The sequence below is a fragment of the Protomyctophum parallelum genome (genome assembly GCF_964188405.1).
Source record: "Protomyctophum parallelum genome assembly, chromosome: 2".
Lineage (NCBI taxonomy): Eukaryota > Metazoa > Chordata > Actinopteri > Myctophiformes > Myctophidae > Protomyctophum > Protomyctophum parallelum.
The window spans coordinates 8,467,063-8,488,258 of NC_139699.1; positions in this window are offsets into that span (position 1 = coordinate 8,467,063).

Consider the following 21,196-nt stretch of genomic DNA (forward strand, 5'->3'; position numbering starts at 1 on the left):
ATATTCCCTTGGCTGCAGAATAGTGCAAATTCTGCTGCTAAATTAATATCAGAACCGTTTTAACTAATGTTAAAAATGCCTTCAGCTGTATGTCAAGAGCCCCCCCTACACACACACACACACACACACACACACACACACACACACACACACACACACACACAGAGACACACGTGCGCACACACACGCACCCATGGTACCTCCAGCACTTGGCTGCATGTGCACATTGATGGTTGATGTGAAGTAGCCCTTTAATGTGTTGGACATTTATGTAGATTGTGTGTTTGTGCACAAGGTTTGTTTTCCTGCATGGATGTTGAGATTATCACATGACCACATAGGCAGGATAGCATAGCTGCTTCCAGTTTTCCTCAGCATTGATGCAAAACAGATACTGGAAATGAGTTCTGATATTCATTTCCATGGGAGTGTCAGTCAACCAGTAATCTCTCAAGACAAGACAGATCCTGCAAAAACAAAGACAAATGTATTACCCAGCCACCCCCTTTTTTTGTTTTAAACCAAATGGGTTCCCAGATTTGGTCAACCAGCAACATCCCTCAAACTCTATAAGAATGAGATGCAGCATGCTCCTTATTCCATGATTATATTATAAATGAATAAAAACATGGCTGATTATTATTACTATAGGAGGGGAGAGAGATATGATAAGGGAGAAAGATAGAGAAAGAGAGTGAGTGCATGTGAGAATATGAAGGGCTGAACAGAGAACAATCTCTGGATAATTAACAGGAAGACAAACAAAACATAAATTTGGATATTGCGTTTATTTGGACTACCACTCAAATATGCGCGAACCACGCTATTTTAATTAAAAGATAAATCTATGTGACACGCTGCTTCCCAGTTAATTATTCAGTGCCGTACAATAAAAATAAAACCCATTAAATATGCCACGCACTCTATTTCTCCATTAACAGTAAAAAGCGCTCGTCCTGGGGACAACATTTCAAATTCAGAGTTTTTTCTTTTCAACTTCACATTCATCCCATTTCTCCATTTTCCTCTCATTGCATTTGCACGGCTCTTCAGACCTGGCCTAATGCATGATATGTTTTTGTTCCCTTAAGCATTTGCATCATACTAGTCGTTACAAATGGGAGTCATCATGACAGTGAGCAACACATTTCACATTTTATCAGGTTGTCTTTTAGCCCCGTCTCGTGTCTCAACAGTGTTTAAAACCGTATTTGTATCTGTATTACGCTATACTCTCGATCATCTAGAACCCACTATAATATAAAACATAGTTAGTTCAGAAACAGCAAGGTGGAGCCTGCAGAACCATTGCGGCTCGAGAATCCACCATTCCTGAATGAAGTGCCTGCATGGTGCTGGGAGTCTGCTGCAACGCACAGGGGCTGGACCTAGCCTCGGTCCCAGGCTTACTTATCTGCGAAAAGAAAAGCCTGGTCACAACCTAAGGCAGAGAAGCTATCGGCGGTTGTATCCTCCGGAACAGCCGTCAAATGTATTTCCCCCGGATACGATATTTTCCAGACCAATCACAACACTTGTTTCATTCGCGGAGAATGTAAACTGATTTGTAAAGCATCAACGATTTCACTTGCGCTAAAATCCCGCAACTTCCGCTGATAGTCTTTTCAGCTTAGGTCTTGCCCAGGGTGGGCTGGACCTGCGGTGAGAGCAGGAGTGGACCTGGTGAGACGTAGGAGTGGCCCGTACAGGAGTCAACCCACAGAGCCTAGTCCTTCCACACGCCAGAATAGTACCTCCCAGTCCCGGCAGAGTATAGTTCAGGAGGAACAGATTGTGTGGCCCTGTTTTTTCCCTAATGGGACTGATCGAGGGTAGCAACTGGGACGTAAGTCGGGACTTGATCACCCCGGCTGGGTCACCTGAGTGAGGGGTATGATGTTGGGAGACCCGAAACCCCGATGACTGAGGATACGTCCCAGGTGCATCCTTGAGATGTACTTTATTTTAGTAAATCAATTTAAACTTTGGAGATCATTTTGTCGACCTGTCCTACCCCATCATTCACAATGCTCTATTATGTAACACAACCTTTTTTTTCCTTACTTTCAACTGCTGTTGGGTGTGAGTTGGTGCACGATTAAACTGTGTGAAATATTTCAGCACACTCCTCCACCTCTGTGCTGACAATCATTTGGCAATAAAAGTTGCCAGTTGTCTTTACAGGACAAATATCTCATCTAGGAAGAAAACTACTTTCGAGGTGGAAATAATTATGTGTCCAAAAAACCTTACTTTTCAGAAAATGATGAAAATAACCAGTATTAAAATAGATTGTTTGATGCTGTTACTATCATTACACCCCTACTAATTAGCACACATTTTATGCCCTACCTGGCCCGAAAATGTAAATTTAAAAACTAAAAGTCCATATGGGGCATTCCCAGACCTGTTTCAGCAGGCGAGGTCGCTTCTTGCCGTCATACTGGTTTAAATTGTTATTATTATTAAGTTCACAATATGTTGCGATGCAACACATTATGATGGTGTAAATCTGCTATTTTCACTCATTTCCTATAATGCCATGCCCAGAATAGAGGCAATAGTTTGAAAGTGGTTTAGTCTTTGTGTGACACATTTCATATGATGAAGAATAAAATAGGGCATTACTTTACGTACAAAACATAGAAAGTCTCCAATAATATATGGAGATACGTTTTTGCCTGACAGTGAATTCATACATCTTGTTTCAGGTACATGAGTGGCATGGACCTGAGTGGTAGGTCACGGGGCAACCCGTGCCCTACATACAAAGACACAAACTGCTTTCTATAACATGCAAAGACTATTCCATTATTGTGTGGTGGAATGAAAATGATCACTGATTGGTTAGTTGTCTTTCCTGCACTGCTGGTGGCATTTCCCTTGATGAGGAAGTGGCCAAGTGCTATGCAGGAGAGGGGTGTTCCTCCTTATGCTTTGAGTCATTGTCATTGAGTTTTCATTCTGATTTATACTTGTTTAATTGTAACACATTATTGAGAATGTTTAGGTTACTGTTTATTCAAGGTGGTTGATGGAAGTATTTATATTAGTGAAGTATTTGAGAAGAAATGTGCTAATTGAGTCTGTGCCCAGTGGTAGGATCCACTCCTATTTAAAGGAGGCTGCAGGGACAGGCTAGTTAGTTAGATGTGGGCATTATGACACAGGTAACATCCCTGAGGGAGAGCTATAGGGCCTTGTGTGATCAGGGTACAGCCTGAAGAGAGCTCTTATCCAGTTGGGTTTTGTTTGTAGTGTTTGCTCAAGTGTTTATTTCATTTTTCAGTATTATTATTATTGTTATTTTCCTGTTTTCACACTGTTGAATCTGTACTGGACTTTTGGTGGAGGAGTTTGGGGGAAATAAAAGCCCTTAACTACCATTTCTGACTGTTCTTGGAGCCTTGGCCGTTCGGGCAACTTCACAGGTAGGCTCTGCTATGAACTATGAATCTACCAAGAGACCGACACAGTTCCCAGAAAAACACTGAATTAAACTCACTAGCCTTAAGAGTACTTCATACTGCAACTTCGAGACGGTGAAAACTAAACAGCCATGGATGACAAATGTTGGATACACTTTTATTCAGACTTGTCTTCCTCTGTCAAACAGATTTGCGTAATAAATAATCACCAAGAACATTATTATTATTATTTTTATACAAATCATTCATGAATAGTTTTCAAAATGAAACCCTTCTCTCTTTTCATCTCATATAGAAATCTTCATAATTTAGGAGTGTGTGGACAGTATTTGGACTAGGACCGCTTTCTACAGATTCCTTTATAGACAGATATAAATTAACATGTGCTACGTAATACGTAATGACAGAAATATCACCCTGGGACCATAGCATGATTATTTGGGGATTATGGCAAGGGGATATATATGTCTACCACTCTTCGGGGGAAGATGCATAGTCAAAATCACAGAGGCAAAGAAACGTGTGTCGGCGTTAAAACTCTAAAAATGAAATTCTGAGCCACATGCTAGAGACCAGTGGCGTGCACAGATAGACACTAGGGGGTGCTAGAGCACCCCCTGCCCTTTTTGGCAATGTGCTCTTAAAAAATAAATAAAATAGACATTGATCAAGTCTTGATAGAAAACGCTTCTACTATATTATTTAGGCCCCACACAATCTAAAGCTATGTTTCTATGTCAGTGGTTCTTCGATAAATAAATAAAATAGCAGAACTACAAGCTCGTAGCGCGCCACTCGGTGGCGCACTATGAGCTTGTAGATCTGCTATTTTTCAATAGCTTAATCACCAAAATACGCTGCACAAGGTGCCCTTTTTTTCACTTGAGCACCTGCCCCTCTAAATGTCTGTGCACGCCACTGCTAGAGACTATAGAGCAATCAGAGAGAGGGACCAGGAAACGCCAATAGTGGAATGTGCACTTCCCATCGATTTTTGCTATACTATGTCGACACAGAACACACGCGCACATACACGTACACGCACACGTACATGCACACACACGCACACACATAGTTGTAGATCATCTTAACACTTCTAACCTATAGAGCTCTCTGGACCTATAGAGCCTATGATGGTATACTCTCAAATGTTATTAAAAGAGTCTACACGCAGTGGTTCCAAAACTTTTAAACTGAAAATAAAAAAATTGCCAGGGACCCAATTTAGTGAAAATTGCTGATCTACAAGCACAAAACACGCCACTTTGCACCTGTTCTCTAATTTATGGAATTTCAGAATTTAATTTGTTCACTAGTGAAGACCACACCATCAACCAGGAATCACAACATACAGTTGTATATATTGAAGGAATGGACAGGTAAATGCATGTGTAATGGTGTGCTTAGGAAGGAAGGAAAAATGGTTAGTTGTTGGGGCTGGAGGAAGGGGGGGGGGGGGGGGGGGGGGATGTTGTGTTAGGGGGTTTGTTGTGCTGGGGGCCGAGCGTGTTATGATAGGGAGGGCGGGGTCAGGGCGTGTGGGGCCGCATGGGGGGGGCGGGGTCAGGGCGTGTGGGGCCGGATGGGAGGGCGGGGTCAGGGCATGTGGGGCCGGATGGGGGGGGCGGGGTCAGGGCGTGTGGGGCCGGATGGGAGGGCGGGGTCAGGGCGTGTGGGGCCGGATGGGGGGGGGCGGGGTCAGGGCGTGTGGGGCCGGATGGGGGGGGGCGGGGTCAGGGCGTGTGGGGCCGGATGGGGGGGCGGGGTCAGGGCGTGTGGGGCCGGATGGGGGGGGGCGGGGTCAGGGCGTGTGGGGCCGGATGGGGGGGCGGGGTCAGGGCGTGTGGGGCCGGATGGGGGGGGCGGGGTCAGGGCGGGGTCAGGGCGGGGTCAGGGCGGGGTCAGGGCGTGTGGGGCCGGATGGGGGGGCGGGGTCAGGGCGTGTGGGGCCGGATGGGAGGGGGGCGGGGTCAGGGCGTGTGGGGCCGGATGGGGGGGCGGGGTCAGGGCGGGGTCATGGCGTGTGGGGCCAGATGGGAGGGCGGGGTCAGGGCGTGTGGGGCCGGATGGGGGGGCGGGGTCAGGGCGTGTGGGGCCGGATGGGAGGGGGGCGGGGTCAGGGCGTGTGGGGCCGGATGGGAGGGGGGCGGGGTCAGGGCGTGTGGGGCCGGATGGGAGGGGGGCGGGGTCAGGGCGTGTGGGGCCGGATGGGAGGGGGGCGGGGTCAGGGCGTGTGGGGGCCGGATGGGAGGGGGGCGGGGTCAGGGCGTGTGGGGCCGGATGGGGGGGCGGGGTCAGGGCGTGTGGGGCCGGATGGGAGGGGGGCGGGGTCAGGGCGTGTGGGGCCGGATGGGAGGGCGGGGTCAGGGCGTGTGGGGCCGGATGGGAGGGCGGGGTCAGGGCGTGTGGGGCCGGATGGGAGGGCGGGGTCAGGGCGTGTGGGGCCGGATGGGAGGGCGGGGTCAGGGCGTGTGGGGCGAGTAGGCGAGGAATCCTCGCCGACCAAGGCCATCAAAACGAAGATGTCGTTATCCATAAAGAAGGTATAGGTTGTTTAGGCTGAGCTATAGGCGTTAGATTGCTTTATGCTGAGCGTTTCTGTGCATAAGTGCTGGCCGGCACGGCTGGGTTTAAATACCGTCCTTGATTAGCCTGGAAGGTTGAGATAAGGGAGGAGTTGTTATCAGAGAATCATGGCAGGTGAGATTCGGAGGAGTTGATATCAATCGGATTGGTGGCGATGACGTGGCGGGAGGAGATTGTTTTTCCCTCCTGGACCTGCGTTGTTCCAACTTCATTTCACCAAAATGTAGGCTTTTTGGGGAATGTTTTTAGAAAATGTTTTGAAACAATAATAATTAAACAAGAATGACATCAATTTATTACCAGCTGCTGCCTTATATCCCCTGGCTGAGAGGTCGGCTAGAGGCAAAAAGGTGTGTGGTTGCCTAGAGACGAGGCAGCCAATCAGGACGATAGGTTGTCAGTACAGCCAATGAGAAACATAGGTCTCAACTACAGCAAGTGTGCGTGAAAGCACCACAGAGTGAACATTGACCAGCTGTGCTTACACAGCAGCTGGTAAAAACTAAAAACTACGAAATAAATAAATGAATAAATAAAAACCCACAGATGTGTCCCGAGCCACTTTTTGGGAAACAGTAGGCCTACTACACTGTTGATCAGTGAACAAAACAGGAACAGAAAAGGCTACATAGAAATAGATCTTTCTTGTATGTGTTTTTTCCTGCGTGGCAAGAAACGTACCAATTGGTACCATTAAAGATATTTTAGAATCTCTGTTATAGTCATTCAGTTACTTAACTTACCCTAAGCCCTATATGCACGTACCGTACTTCTTTCTTTCTTTCTTTCTTTCTTTCTTTCTTTCTTTCTTTCTTTCTTTCTTTCTTTCTTTCTTTCTTTCTTTCTTTCTTTCTTTCTTTCCTCTCACCCCCATGCACTTCCTCTCTTCTTTTCCATCTATCCGTCTCTTCATCCACATGTATAGGATGGTTGTCCCTGTGTGTGTATATTGTGTCATACTGTATAGGATGGTTGTCCCTGTGTGTGTATATTGTGTCATACTGTACAGGATGGTTGTCCCTGTGTGTGTATATTGTGTCATACTGTATAGGATGGTTGTCCCTGTGTGTATATTGTGTCATACTGTATAGGATGGTTGTCCCTGTGTGTGTATATTGTGTCATACTGTACAGGATGGTTGTCCCTGTGTGTATATTGTGTCATACTGTATAGGATGGTTGTCCCTGTGTGTGTATATTGTGTCATACTGTACAGGATGGTTGTCCCTGTGTGTGTATATTGTGTCATACTGTATAGGATGGTTGTCCCTGTGTGTGTATATTGTGTCATACTGTATAGGATGGTTGTCCCTGTGTGTGTATATTGTGTCATACTGTATAGGATGGTTGTCCCTGTGTGTGTATATTGTGTCATACTGTATAGGATGGTTGTCCCTGTGTGTGTATATTGTGTCATACTGTATAGGATGGTTGTCCCTGTGTGTGTATATTGTGTCATACTGTATAGGATGGTTGTCCCTGTGTGTGTATATTGTGTCATACTGTATAGGATGGTTGTCCCTGTGTGTGTATATTGTGTCATACTGTATAGGATGGTTGTCCCTGTGTGTGTATATTGTGTCATACTGTATAGGATGGTTGTCCCTGTGTGTGTATATTGTGTCATACTGTATAGGATGGTTGTCCCTGTGTGTATATTGTGTCATACTGTATAGGATGGTTGTCCCTGTGTGTGTATATTGTGTCATACTGTACAGGATGGTTGTCCCTGTGTGTATATTGTGTCATACTGTATAGGATGGTTGTCCCTGTGTGTGTATATTGTGTCATACTGTACAGGATGGTTGTCCCTGTGTGTGTATTGTGTCATACTGTATAGGATGGTTGTCCCTGTGTGTGTATATTGTGTCATACTGTATAGGATGGTTGTCCCTGTGTGTGTATATTGTGTCATACTGTATAGGATGGTTGTCCCTGTGTGTGTATATTGTGTCATACTGTATAGGATGGTTGTCCCTGTGTGTATATTGTGTCATACTGTATAGGATGGTTGTCCCTGTGTGTGTATATTGTGTCATACTGTACAGGATGGTTGTCCCTGTGTGTATATTGTGTCATACTGTATAGGATGGTTGTCCCTGTGTGTGTATATTGTGTCATACTGTACAGGATGGTTGTCCCTGTGTGTGTATTGTGTCATACTGTATAGGATGGTTGTCCCTGTGTGTGTATATTGTGTCATACTGTACAGGATGGTTGTCCCTGTGTGTATATTGTGTCATACTGTATAGGATGGTTGTCCCTGTGTGTGTATATTGTGTCATACTGTACAGGATGGTTGTCCCTGTGTGTGTATATTGTGTCATACTGTACAGGATGGTTGTCCCTGTGTGTGTATATTGTGTCATACTGTATAGGATGGTTGTCCCTGTGTGTGTATATTGTGTCATACTGTATAGGATGGATGTCCCTGTGTGTGTATATTGTGTCATACTGTATAGGATGGTTGTCCCTGTGTGTGTATATTGTGTCATACTGTATAGGATGGTTGTCCCTGTGTGTGTATATTGTGTCATACTGTACAGGATGGTTGTCCCTGTGTGTGTATATTGTGTCATACTGTACAGGATGGTAGTCCCTGTGTGTGTATATTGTGTCATACTGTACAGGATGGTTGTCCCTGTGTGTGTATATTGTGTCATACTGTACAGGATGGTTGTCCCTGTGTGTGTATATTGTGTCATACTGTACAGGATGGTAGTCCCTGTGTGTGTATATTGTGTCATACTGTACAGGATGGTTGTCCCTGTGTGTGTATATTGTGTCATACTGTATAGGATGGTTGTCCCTGTGTGTGTATATTGTGTCATACTGTATAGGATGGTTGTCCCTGTGTGTGTATATTGTGTCATACTGTATAGGATGGATGTCCCTGTGTGTGTATATTGTGTCATACTGTACAGGATGGTTGTCCCTGTGTGTGTATTGTGTCATACTGTATAGGATGGTTGTCCCTGTGTGTGTATATTGTGTCATACTGTACAGGATGGTTGTCCCTGTGTGTGTATATTGTGTCATACTGTAAACAGGATGGTTGTCCCTGTGTGTGTATATTGTGTCATACTGTATAGGATGGTTGTCCCTGTGTGTGTATATTGTGTCATACTGTAAACAGGATGGTTGTCCCTGTGTGTGTATATTGTGTCATACTGTACAGGATGGTTGTCCCTGTGTGTGTATATTGTGTCATACTGTATAGGATGGTTGTCCCTGTGTGTGTATATTGTGTCATACTGTATAGGATGGTTGTCCCTGTGTGTGTATATTGTGTCATACTGTATATGATGGTTGTCCCTGTGTGTGTATATTGTGTCATACTGTACAGGATGGTTGTCCCTGTGTGTGTATATTGTGTCATACTGTATAGGATGGTTGTCCCTGTGTGTGTATATTGTGTCATACTGTATAGGATGGTTGTCCCTGTGTGTGTATATTGTGTCATACTGTACAGGATGGTTGTCCCTGTGTGTGTATATTGTGTCATACTGTATAGGATGGTTGTCCCTGTGTGTGTATATTGTGTCATACTGTACAGGATGGTTGTCCCTGTGTGTGTATATTGTGTCATACTGTATAGGATGGTTGTCCCTGTGTGTGTATATTGTGTCATACTGTACAGGATGGTTGTCCCTGTGTGTGTATATTGTGTCATACTGTACAGGATGGTTGTCCCTGTGTGTGTATATTGTGTCATACTGTACAGGATGGTTGTCCCTGTGTGTGTATATTGTGTCATACTGTACAGGATGGTTGTCCCTGTGTGTGTATATTGTGTCATACTGTATAGGATGGTTGTCCCTGTGTGTGTATATTGTGTCATACTGTACAGGATGGTTGTCCCTGTGTGTGTATATTGTGTCATACTGTACAGGATGGTTGTCCCTGTGTGTGTATATTGTGTCATACTGTATAGGATGGTTGTCCCTGTGTGTGTATATTGTGTCATACTGTACAGGATGGTTGTCCCTGTGTGTGTATATTGTGTCATACTGTACAGGATGGTTGTCCCTGTGTGTGTATATTGTGTCATACTGTATAGGATGGTTGTCCCTGTGTGTGTATATTGTGTCATACTGTATAGGATGGTTGTCCCTGTGTGTGTATATTGTGTCATACTGTATAGGATGGTTGTCCCTGTGTGTGTATATTGTGTCATACTGTACAGGATGGTTGTCCCTGTGTGTGTATATTGTGTCATACTGTACAGGATGGTTGTCCCTGTGTGTGTATATTGTGTCATACTGTATAGGATGGTTGTCCCTGTGTGTGTATATTGTGTCATACTGTAGGATGGTTGTCCCTGTGTGTGTATATTGTGTCATACTGTAAACTCCTTTAGGTAGAGCTGTGCCTCCCTGGCGTTTAAGACTTTAGCCCTCTTTGCCTATATCTGTGTGTGTGTGTGTGTGTGTGTGTGTGTGTGTGTGTGTGTGTGTGTGTGTGTGTGTGTGTGTGTGTGTGTGTGTGTGTGTGTGTGTGTGTGTGTGTGTGTGTGTGTGTGTGTGTGTGTGCGCTCGTGGAAGATATTGACTTTCTTAAAGTCGGGATCATTTCTCTTTATCAGAAAAACATTAACAACCCCCCCCCCCCTGCCGCCCAATACGCACGCACCCACACACACGCACGCACGCAGGCATGTATGTACGCACGCAGGCACACAGTCACACAACACAATACAAAGCACTATACTTTCATATTTTCTTCACCTCATGATATCTGATAGCCGCCAGCGCAAGGGAATATACATTGAAGTTTGATTCATAAAAACAAATCTTTCTTTTTACGTATAAAACAAAAAAGTTTGATATCATGGATTCAAAATGCTATATGATTTTGTTTAGTTTCCCCCCCCCCCCCTTAAAAAAGAAAACAAACAAACAAAAAACAAAAAAATCTCTACTTACGCACATTAAGATAATAATCACATCTTGATAAGTAGTGACACAAACTAAACTAGGACTATTGATTATTTACCCTTCTGAGCTCCCTCAGGACAGAAGGGCTTGTCAGGGTCTGAGGATAGTCCTGCATACATACATTACACCCCACAGTGTGAGGGTCTCCATGGGTATACACCCCACAGTGTGAGGGTCTCCATGGGTATACACCGCACAGTGTGAGGGTACCCCCCACAGTGTGAGGGTCTCCATGGGTATACACCCCACAGTGTGAGGCTACACCCCACAGTGTGAGGCTACACCCCACAGTGTGAGGGTCTCCATGGGTATACACCCCACAGTGTGAGGGTCTCCATGGGTATACACCCCACAGTGTGAGGCTACACCCCACAGTGTGAGGCTACACCCCACAGTGTGAGGCTACACCCCACAGTGTGAGGCTACACCCCACAGTGTGAGGGTCTCCATGGCTACACACCCCACAGTGTGAGGCTACAACCCACAGTGTGAGGCTACACACCCCACAGTGTGAGGCTACACACCCCCCACAGTGTGAGGCTACACCCCACAGTGTGAGGCTACACCCCACAGTGTGAGGCTACACACCCCACAGTGTGAGGCTACACACCCCACATTGTGAGGCTACACACCCCCCACAGTGTGAGGCTACACACCCCCCACAGTGTGAGGCTACACCCCACAGTGTGAGGCTACACCCCACAGTGTGAGGCTACACACCCCACAGTGTGAGGCTACACACCCCCCACAGTGTGAGGCTACACCCCCCCCACAGTGTGAGGCTATACACCCCACAGTGTGAGGATACACCCCACAGTGTGAGGATACACCCCACAGTGTGAGGATACACCCCACAGTGTGAGGCTACACACCCCACAGTGTGAGGCTACACACCCCACAGTGTGAGGCTACACACCCCACAGTGTGAGGCTACACACCCCACAGTGTGAGGCTACACACCCCCCACAGTGTGAGGCTACACACCCCACAGTGTGAGGCTACACACCCCACAGTGTGAGGCTACACACCCCACAGTGTGAGGCTACACACCCCCCACAGTGTGAGGCTACACACCCCACAGTGTGAGGCTACGCACCCCACAGTGTGAGGCTATACACACCCCACAGTGTGAGGCTACACACCCCACAGTGTGAGGCTACACACCCCACAGTGTGAGGCTATACACCCCACAGTGTGAGGCTACACCCCACAGTCTGTGGGTCTTCATGGGTATACAAGTTAGTTGGAAGTCACACATAGTCGTTTTTGTGTTAATGTACGTGTAGTAGATAGTAGATACCTATACATACTGTATCAAAGAAGGGTCAAACATTGGTCAAATTGTCAATAATATAGGCATATTGTCAATAAGAGGCAAACATTTTGAAAATAGCTGATTTGCTATTTTCCCAATATTTATCTGTGCAACAGAGTCCCTTTGGGTGGTCGCGGCCTGAAAAAGGTTGAGAGCCACTGCTTTTTGGTCCTTGTTCCAGGATGTCTGATTGTTGTTCATCTGTCATGAAGAGAGCCCAGCGGAAAAACTCACTCAGCTGGAGCCGCGTCCCGCTCTGACGTGCATGGCTCCAGTAAGGTAATCTCCAGACGACACAAAACGCCAAAACCAGACGGAATGAGCCTTTATGTCTCTAATGGATGCTTTAAATACACCGCTGATTGATTTGTGCTCTGTCTCGCGGCTCATTCCACCGACTGGACTTCTTTTAGAAAGACGGAGAGACTGGAGGAGGAGAGAGGGAGTGAGGGAAAAAAAGGAGGGAGGCGATTTAAGGGGCTCCGGCCAGCTGATGGAACTCAACTTGACCTCTTTGCGTACTGGCCAGTGTCGAGTTACCACTGTGTGTGTGTGTGTGTGTGTGCGTGTGTGTGTGCGTGTGTGCGTGCGTGCGTGCGTGCGTGCGTGCGTGCGTGCGTGCGTGCGTGCGTGCGTGCGTGCGTGCGCGCGTGCGTGCGTGCGTGCGTGCGTCGAGAGAGAGAGAGAGAGTGAGAGGGATAGAGAGTGTGTGTGTGTGTGTGTGTGTGTGTGTGTGTGTGTGTGTGTGTGTGTGTGTGTGTGTGTGTGTGTGTGTGTGTGTGTGTGTGTGTGTGTGTGTGTGTGTGTGTGTGTGTGTGTGTGTTGTTGAATTGATTTCCTCTGCGATGACAGCTCCAGTCAGGCTGGCACCAAGCCCCCCCCCCCCCCTCCCTTCCCATGCCATCGTCCCCGCCACTGACCGCCTCACAATACACCCCCCCCCCCCCAACACACGCACACACACGCACTGCTCATCACTTTTGCTGGGCAAATGGCAGGCAGGCAGTGGTGTTATGTTCTGGGGGGGGGTGTACACAAGGGCCGTCCTCCTCCATCTTCCCTAACTGTCGCTAAATCGTTTACACGGATCATTTTTCTGATAAAAGCATTATTTTTGGGCAGGAGGACAAAAGTCTCTTTAATGACTTCAGATCTCTTCATCCGTCTTCCATCTTGTTCTGTCTGTGTTTTTCGCTCCCCATACTCTCCTCTTCCTGGGGCGATTTGTCTCATAACTACAGTTTCATCTCAGTACTTACATCTTTGAGACATCCACTCTGCACGTCTCTCTCCCCTCTCCGGTTACGTGTCATCTGCCCAGATCACTTTCACGTCGCCAAAACGCTGAATCACCTCATCATAACACACTAAACCCAAGCGTTTAGGTTATAAACACTTATTTGTAACACTTTTTAAACGTGTCACAGTGTTCAGATTATAAACAGAAGAACAGGTTTAATGCCTGTAACACTTTTTAAACACATAAACGTGTTTAGTTTTTAAAATCAAAGTCAGTCATATAGGTGTTTAGAATTCGAACACTAGGTGTTCTCGTGAGGTGTTTGAGTGAACTCGTGTTCTACTGTATTTTATGACCATTAATAAACATTTGGCATTTTATTATTACACACTGGTGTTTAGGTTTTAAACGTGTCACATGTTCCAGGGATTTACATATAGCACATATCTATAGTATGTGATATGATGAGGTGATTCAGCGTTATGCAGGAGTGTTATTATGTGTGTTTTAGTTAAGGTTTGGGGATATCTATTGACAAACACGTGCCGTATTATTTTTTTCTTTTTTTACTTAGAATGTTTGAAATGCAGGGAAGAGAAACGTTGTCTATAATTCACAGCATTGTCCTCCTGCCATTGTTCCCACTGTGTTGTAGCAGCTCAATGCAACACAAATGCAGTATATTGCTGCTGTATGCTCCCAATGACATGTAGTCAACAAACAAACATACATACTGTACATACATCAGTAGTGTGCATCCAGGGCCAAATGAACAATTGGGCCGGTGGACCTGGGCCCAGGGGCCCTTCATGGCTCTCAGGGGTCCTTCAGGGAAACTGGGCCGTGTGGTAGTTTACTGGGTTTAAGGCCCTGACAAGCGCCCCTGGGGTCCTTCATTGGCTGTTACATTTAGGTGAAAAAGATAATCCCTGCCCCCCCCCCCCCCAATTTAAAAAAATAAAATAAAATAAAGTTTAGCGTGATCGCGGCCCCTGAACCATTGTGGGCCTAGGGGTCCTCGTGAGGGTTAATCCGTCTCTTTGCATCACATACAAGTCTGTTCGCATTCAGGATGAAGCTGCAGGAAGTAACGCAGATCAGAGGTATAGTTTGCAGGGACAGGCGTTGCGCTGTGAGCTTGATCGTCTATTATCACTGTGAGCTTGTAGATCGTCTATTATCACTGTGAGCTTGTAGATCGTCTATTATCACTGTGGGCTTGTAGATCGTCTATTATCACTGTGAGCTTGTAGATCGTCTATTATCACTGTGAGCTTGTAGATCGTCTATTATCACTGTGAGCTTGTAGATCATCTATTATCACTGTGAGCTTGTAGATCATCTATTATCACTGTGAGCTTGTAGATCGTCTATTATCACTGTGAGCTTGTAGATCGTCTATTATCACTGTGAGCTTGTAGATCGTCTATTATCACTGAGCTTGTAGATCGTCTATTATCACTGTGGGCTTGTAGATCGTCTATTATCACTGTGAGCTTGTAGATCGTCTATTATTACTGTGAGCTTGTAGATCGTCTATTATCACTGTGAGCTTGTAGATCGTCTATTATCACTGTGAACTTGTAGATCGTCTATTATCACTGTGAGCTTGTAGATCATCTATTATCACTGTGAACTTGTAGATCATCTATTATCACTGTGAGCTTGTAGATCGTCTATTATCACTGTGAGCTTGTAGATCATCTATTATCACTGTGAACTTGTAGATCGTCTATTATCACTGTGGGCTTGTAGATCGTCTATTATCACTGTGAGCTTGTAGATCGTCTATTATCACTACTAAAACATTTGTTTTCTAATTTATGGAATTCATTTGATTTGATTTGATTTGATTTATTCATGAAATTACTGAAAAAAAATGAGTGTGTTTAATTCATGAAATCTTTTGCTTTTTTATGCTGTCCGCGACCCACAAATGTGTCCCGGCCCAGATGTTTGGGAACCACTGGCGTAGATAGCTCCATCTACCAGGCATACAATAAAGCGTTTAGTGGCCTGAGCAAAAAGAAACCCCACTCCACTTCACTGATGATGGAGAGACTCCGTGGCTTCAGAGGAATGCAGCTCCCCGGCCACAGACTCGCTCCCGTTACCGGCGCTCCCACTGGACCGGGGCGGTTGATTGGGTGGCGCGTTGCCTCCGGCGGCGCCGGGACCGCCCGTGTCATCGGAGCTGCGTTCTGAGATGTCTGAGGAGGAGTCTGGGCGAGATCGCTTGAAGCGGCGGTCGGGGTACTGGCTGTTGTCGAATGGCATGCGGTGGACACACAGGACGTGGGTCTTCAGGTTGCCCTTCTGCGAGGCGCTATAGAGGCAGTAGTTGCACTGAAAGGGCCTCTGGTCGCTCCCTTGACCTGAGGATTACAGAGACAGAAGAACAAAGGACAGAGTGAGATGGAGATAATCGTCTTTTTAGATAATAATAATTGGCTAACAGGAGGGCGGCCGGACGACAGGCGGACCACGACCAATGTCACTCTGATTCATGACCATAAACAAACCCAAGCTTGTAGATTGGCATTTTTTTATATAATGTTTTTAAGATTTTGGTAATTTCCTGAATAAAACATTATTAAAAAAGAAAAAAAACAAAAAAAAAACAGAAAATGTCCAAAATAGGGATGCCGATTGTGGTGGTCATAGTTTCTGACACAAACACACACATACATGCACGGTTTTCCTATAGGCTGTCGACAGTACAATACTACTAAAAACCAATTGAACTATAGCTAAGCCCCTCACCAAACTGCTATGGTCCTGATGTATATGGAAATCACAATTCACAATAATATAACTTAAATAACTGTTTTGGACAGGATCCATGGGCAGGAGGGATTTTTAGGGGCCCTAAAAGAAGGCTTGCTGATAGCAGCTGCAAGCAGCTACACCTATACTGTGCTCCTGTTGGTAACAAGAAGACTCGCCCCGTTTCTGTTTTCCTCCCAGAATTTTCCCCAATGTGAGGGGTGGGAGAGGCTGGACAGCAGACGGCTGGACTTTGAATTTCTCTAACTATAAACTTTCATGACAGCAGACATGACAGCAGACAACAAGTACAAATATAATTTATGAAAAGCTACTACAGTGAAGTCTGTTCACAGAAGTTGTTGTAGGATATGTGGGGATTAGCTGACGAGGTACCATTTGAGTGTGCAAAACCTTACATATACTAAATAATACTAAATTGTTTATAGGGTCAATATAAGTAAAATAATATAGCCTTTCCACAGGAGTATCTTTTTATATTTTTCCAAAAAGAATACAAACAGCCAATAGCATATTACAAAGTTATCCCCCTCACTGGTGACAATTCCGGGAGGAAAACGGCAAGCACCGGGTCGAGTCTTCCGGTATTCCTCCTGTTTCCCTTCCTGGTGACCACTACCATATAAGGGAACAATTTGAGACAGTGGGGGTTTGGGAACCACCTTTTGCCATTTCCCTTTGATCTCTTTGTTCTGACCTGTATAAGACTCCACTGAAATGTCTGTAACTGTGTGTTTAGGCCCACAAGCCGTGAGGCTGGCTGGGTGCATGCATGGGGCTCCAGCCCCTGCATGGCTGCGATGCTGTTTTTGTACACTCTGTACGCTCTGATAATAAAATGGACTTGGAAACTTTCATTGGCCTGTCCGTCGTCAGTTCTCTTCTCTCTTAAGTTGCTAAGAAATATACATCAGTCCAATCACAGCTAAGCATAACATGGGTTAGACATACCTCTCCACCAATAGTTTTCATATATAAATATATTAAATATTTTAAAAAAGAAATGCCACGCACATAATATTTTTGAATTGTCGTATACAGCCTCAGCCCCTCCCTGTTTGCCCATGGTTTTCCTAACGTCCTACTCCTCTGACTCTGATTGCCCTGATCAAGTGCCATCACCCTGTGGTGACCAGCTGAGCCTGGTTGGGTGATGAAGCTCCATTGATATTTAAACCCTGTCCTTGTGTTTGTTCAGTGCTGGATCTTAGGTTATAGTGTCAGGTTCTGTTTTGTGTATACCTATACACAGTTCTGTCATTCACCAAGTAAAGTGGGTCATTAGACAGACAACCTATACCTCAAACTATTATATTTAAGAAAGAGTAGATGGCTCACCCGCACTGCCTGCTAATGGAGAGCGACGACGGCGGCCATCTTACTGGGGTGCAGCATGACATTGTGTCTATGGCGGGGCATGTACTTTTTTTCTAAATCTTTGGTTTGTTAGAAACGTCAGATACGTCCGCATACTTATGCTTTATATGACGTTCATATAAAAAATAACATTAAGCAGATCAGCATCCTGAATCATAGCCACATTGTCGTTGATAACGTTTGTAATAAACCAACCTGTTTATAAATCGTCAAGATTTGAGCGATTTCTTTCAACTTAAGTTTTATTCATTAGGACATACAGAAAGCAAAAAGACAAACATTTGAACATTACAGTATGTGTTGCCAACTCAGTAAATAACAGTAGATAAATGCTATAACTGTAGGAGATCACACACAGACAGGATAATAATAAAATGCAAACAATATGTGAGCGTACGCGCACACACACACACACACACACACACACACACACACACACACACACACACACACACACACACACACACACACACACACACACACACACACACTCAAGATTTGAGCGATTTATGAGTATTTTTGTTTGAGCTGCCAGAACATACTGTAATGTAGCACCTCAGCAAGATCGCTGCCAGGTGAACTATGTCAGAGACTCCGCCTTGAGCCATCTAGCCTTTATATATGTCTCTACTCAAATCCTAACCTGTTCCCGCATGCCGGACTAATGCTCTGTCGGAATTACCACCAGATCCCAGTAAAGTCACGTTTGTGTGATTTTCTTCTCCTGCCTGTATTTTATTTTTGTATTCTTCCACTAGTGTTCTAACACTGCTTATACTACTTATATAGCTAAAGGCCATCCGTGTTCTTGCTGAAACAAAACACATAATATACACCATCCAATCAGTACAACACCAACAACTTTTGTACATTTTTACAGTTGCAGGGCTCCTGTGAATTCCGCAGCTCCATGAGCCGATATGCAGCTTTTTTAAAAGCACGCATTCTGCATCTATTCCCCCAGAAGAACACAATGGAAGTGGGGTTGTCTGAGGCGTGTTTTCTTCCTCCCCCTCGCCATGGCTCTCTATAGCACAGAATGTTCTCCCTAGATTGAATCTGATCATCACTGCAGCAAACACAATGGCCCCTAATAGCAGCAGCCGTTTGTTTGAGGGATGCCGATTACACCGCCATCATAACCCACTTCACTTAGCTCGCTCACTCACAGACAGTCAGAGAGGACGAAATGGAGAGGGAGGGGGAGAGGCTTGTGAAAGGCGTACCAATAGAGACAGAGAGAGAGACAGAGAGAGAGAGAGGGGAGGGAGGGGGGGTCTTTGAGCATTCTATACTACTTAGGTTATTAATAACAGTACATTTGCAGATACTTTCGTTGTATTTTTTCTATCGTTCTGATTCAATTTGAGATGCTCTAAATCAAATTAACATATGGGGCTTAAAAGAGGCGCTGGGATAGGTGCAGGGAATATCAATAGGTAAGGGGCCGGGAATTAAAGAGGAAACAATCTATTTGAAGCACTCACTGGCATACACATGGGGCTAGTGGGAGTGTGCGCACAATGTGCTTATTCTGTACATGTGCACGTGCATGCTGCCATGCATGCACGCACTCGTACGCACACACATGTACTGTATGTAGGCGTGCACCCACCTCACGCACAAAATTGCACGCACGCACGCACATACACACACACACACACACACACACAGAAACACACACACACACACACACACACACACACACACACACACAGACACACAGACACACACACACACACACACACACACTCACACACAGACGCACACACACACACACACATACACACACACACACACACACACACACACACACACACACACACACACACACACGCACACACATGCACACAGACACAAACACACACACACACACACACACACACACACACACACACACACACACACTGGCACACAATGCAAGGACGTGAGGATGCAAGGAGGTGGGATTTGTGTTTGGCGATCTGACACAGGCTTTGGAGTCTCTCCGGCTTTCCCATATTACATTGTCTGCTCCGGAGCCAGACAAAAGGGATTGCTACAAGTTTGGGGGCTTTGGATGTTCCAGTTGTCTGAATTTTCCGATAAGCAAGCCGGCGACACACAATGAAGAGTCCTTTTTATTTGTGTGCAGTTTAATTTCACACTCTCTTACATTACGTTAAGTCCAAGAGGGAGAATATCTCATCCAATTTTACACTTAGGGAGAGCGAGTTATGGTCACAAACAACTCAACTATATATATATTCTTTCTCCACTACCCTATCCTGTCTTTTTTCTCTCAGTGGAGTTTTAAAATAAACAGACCAAGCAAAGTTTTATTGTTGGAGAGCTGCTTGAGGTACAAAGGGATAGATTTTGATTTGAATTGCATGGCTTGAAAACAAACTTGAATTGGTTTTGTGGATTGAAATGGCTTGTTTAGAGAGAGAAAGGTACGTAATTGAAGAATACATTTTAAGATCTCGTCCCTCCAGTCTTACCCTTCACCTGTCATCTTCAGTTTGTTGTGCTCTGTTCTTCCCACCTCTAACCTCCCGGCCTCGCGTTCTCCCCTCCTTACGCCCATGATGTATGAGACATGCCATGGTATTATTATGTCAAGGACAGACTCCTGGCCTGAGTAGATCTGTGTGCAGATATTGTTCAAAAACTGCAAGAGTTAGGGGGATTTCTTTTTAAACATTTCCTTGAGGTAAGGAATATCTTTGGTCCAACGTACTAATTTGGTCTGACGTCCTACCCCAAATCTTAACCTAACCCTAACCGCACACGGAAGGCATGTTGGTACATCGGACTAAAGTCTGCCCCCCGAGGTAAGGGGGGGGACCAGACAAGATGTAGCATTGGGACCCCAAAAAAGCTCCTTGGTGCATCATTCGGGATCTGCTCGTTATTCCGACGGCGCATTAGTCCGACAACATTGATTCGCGTGCGGTAGGGTTCATCATCATCATGTTTCGACAGTGGTCAAGATCATGGATTTCACAATGCCACGCCAGACTTCCCGGACCTTCACTGCCATCCCCAGTTCCTGCCTACTGAAGCATGTGTCCCTAGCGATGACATCAGGGAACGAGTTGTCTACCTCTGGTCTGCTTTGAGGCAGGATTCCAGAGAAGAACGGGAAGATATAACCTCATGATCAGCACTGTAGCAGTGGCCAGCAAACTGTGTTTTTCTGGATCGGACTAGTGAAGAAACACGGGGAAGGTTGCCGTATATTAGAGAAGTCGATAGGTGGCTCTTCCAAGGGATATTTTGCGCTCTCATTAGAAGGCGGGTGTTAGTACCGTCTAGCCGTTTCTCCAATTTCTTTGAAAGTGTCCATGTCTCGGAGCCATACAGTACGGTCGTCCTAATTTTTTTTTTACTTTGAACCTCTTACATAGCTCATGGGATGACCAGCTATGCCATTGCAGGCTGACCAGGCATACCCTTCCTAGTTAGAAAGTCATTTTAGGAAGAAGATATATATGAACCCAAATACTTGTAGTAATACCTGTTTCGAAGGTTGATCGAGTGTT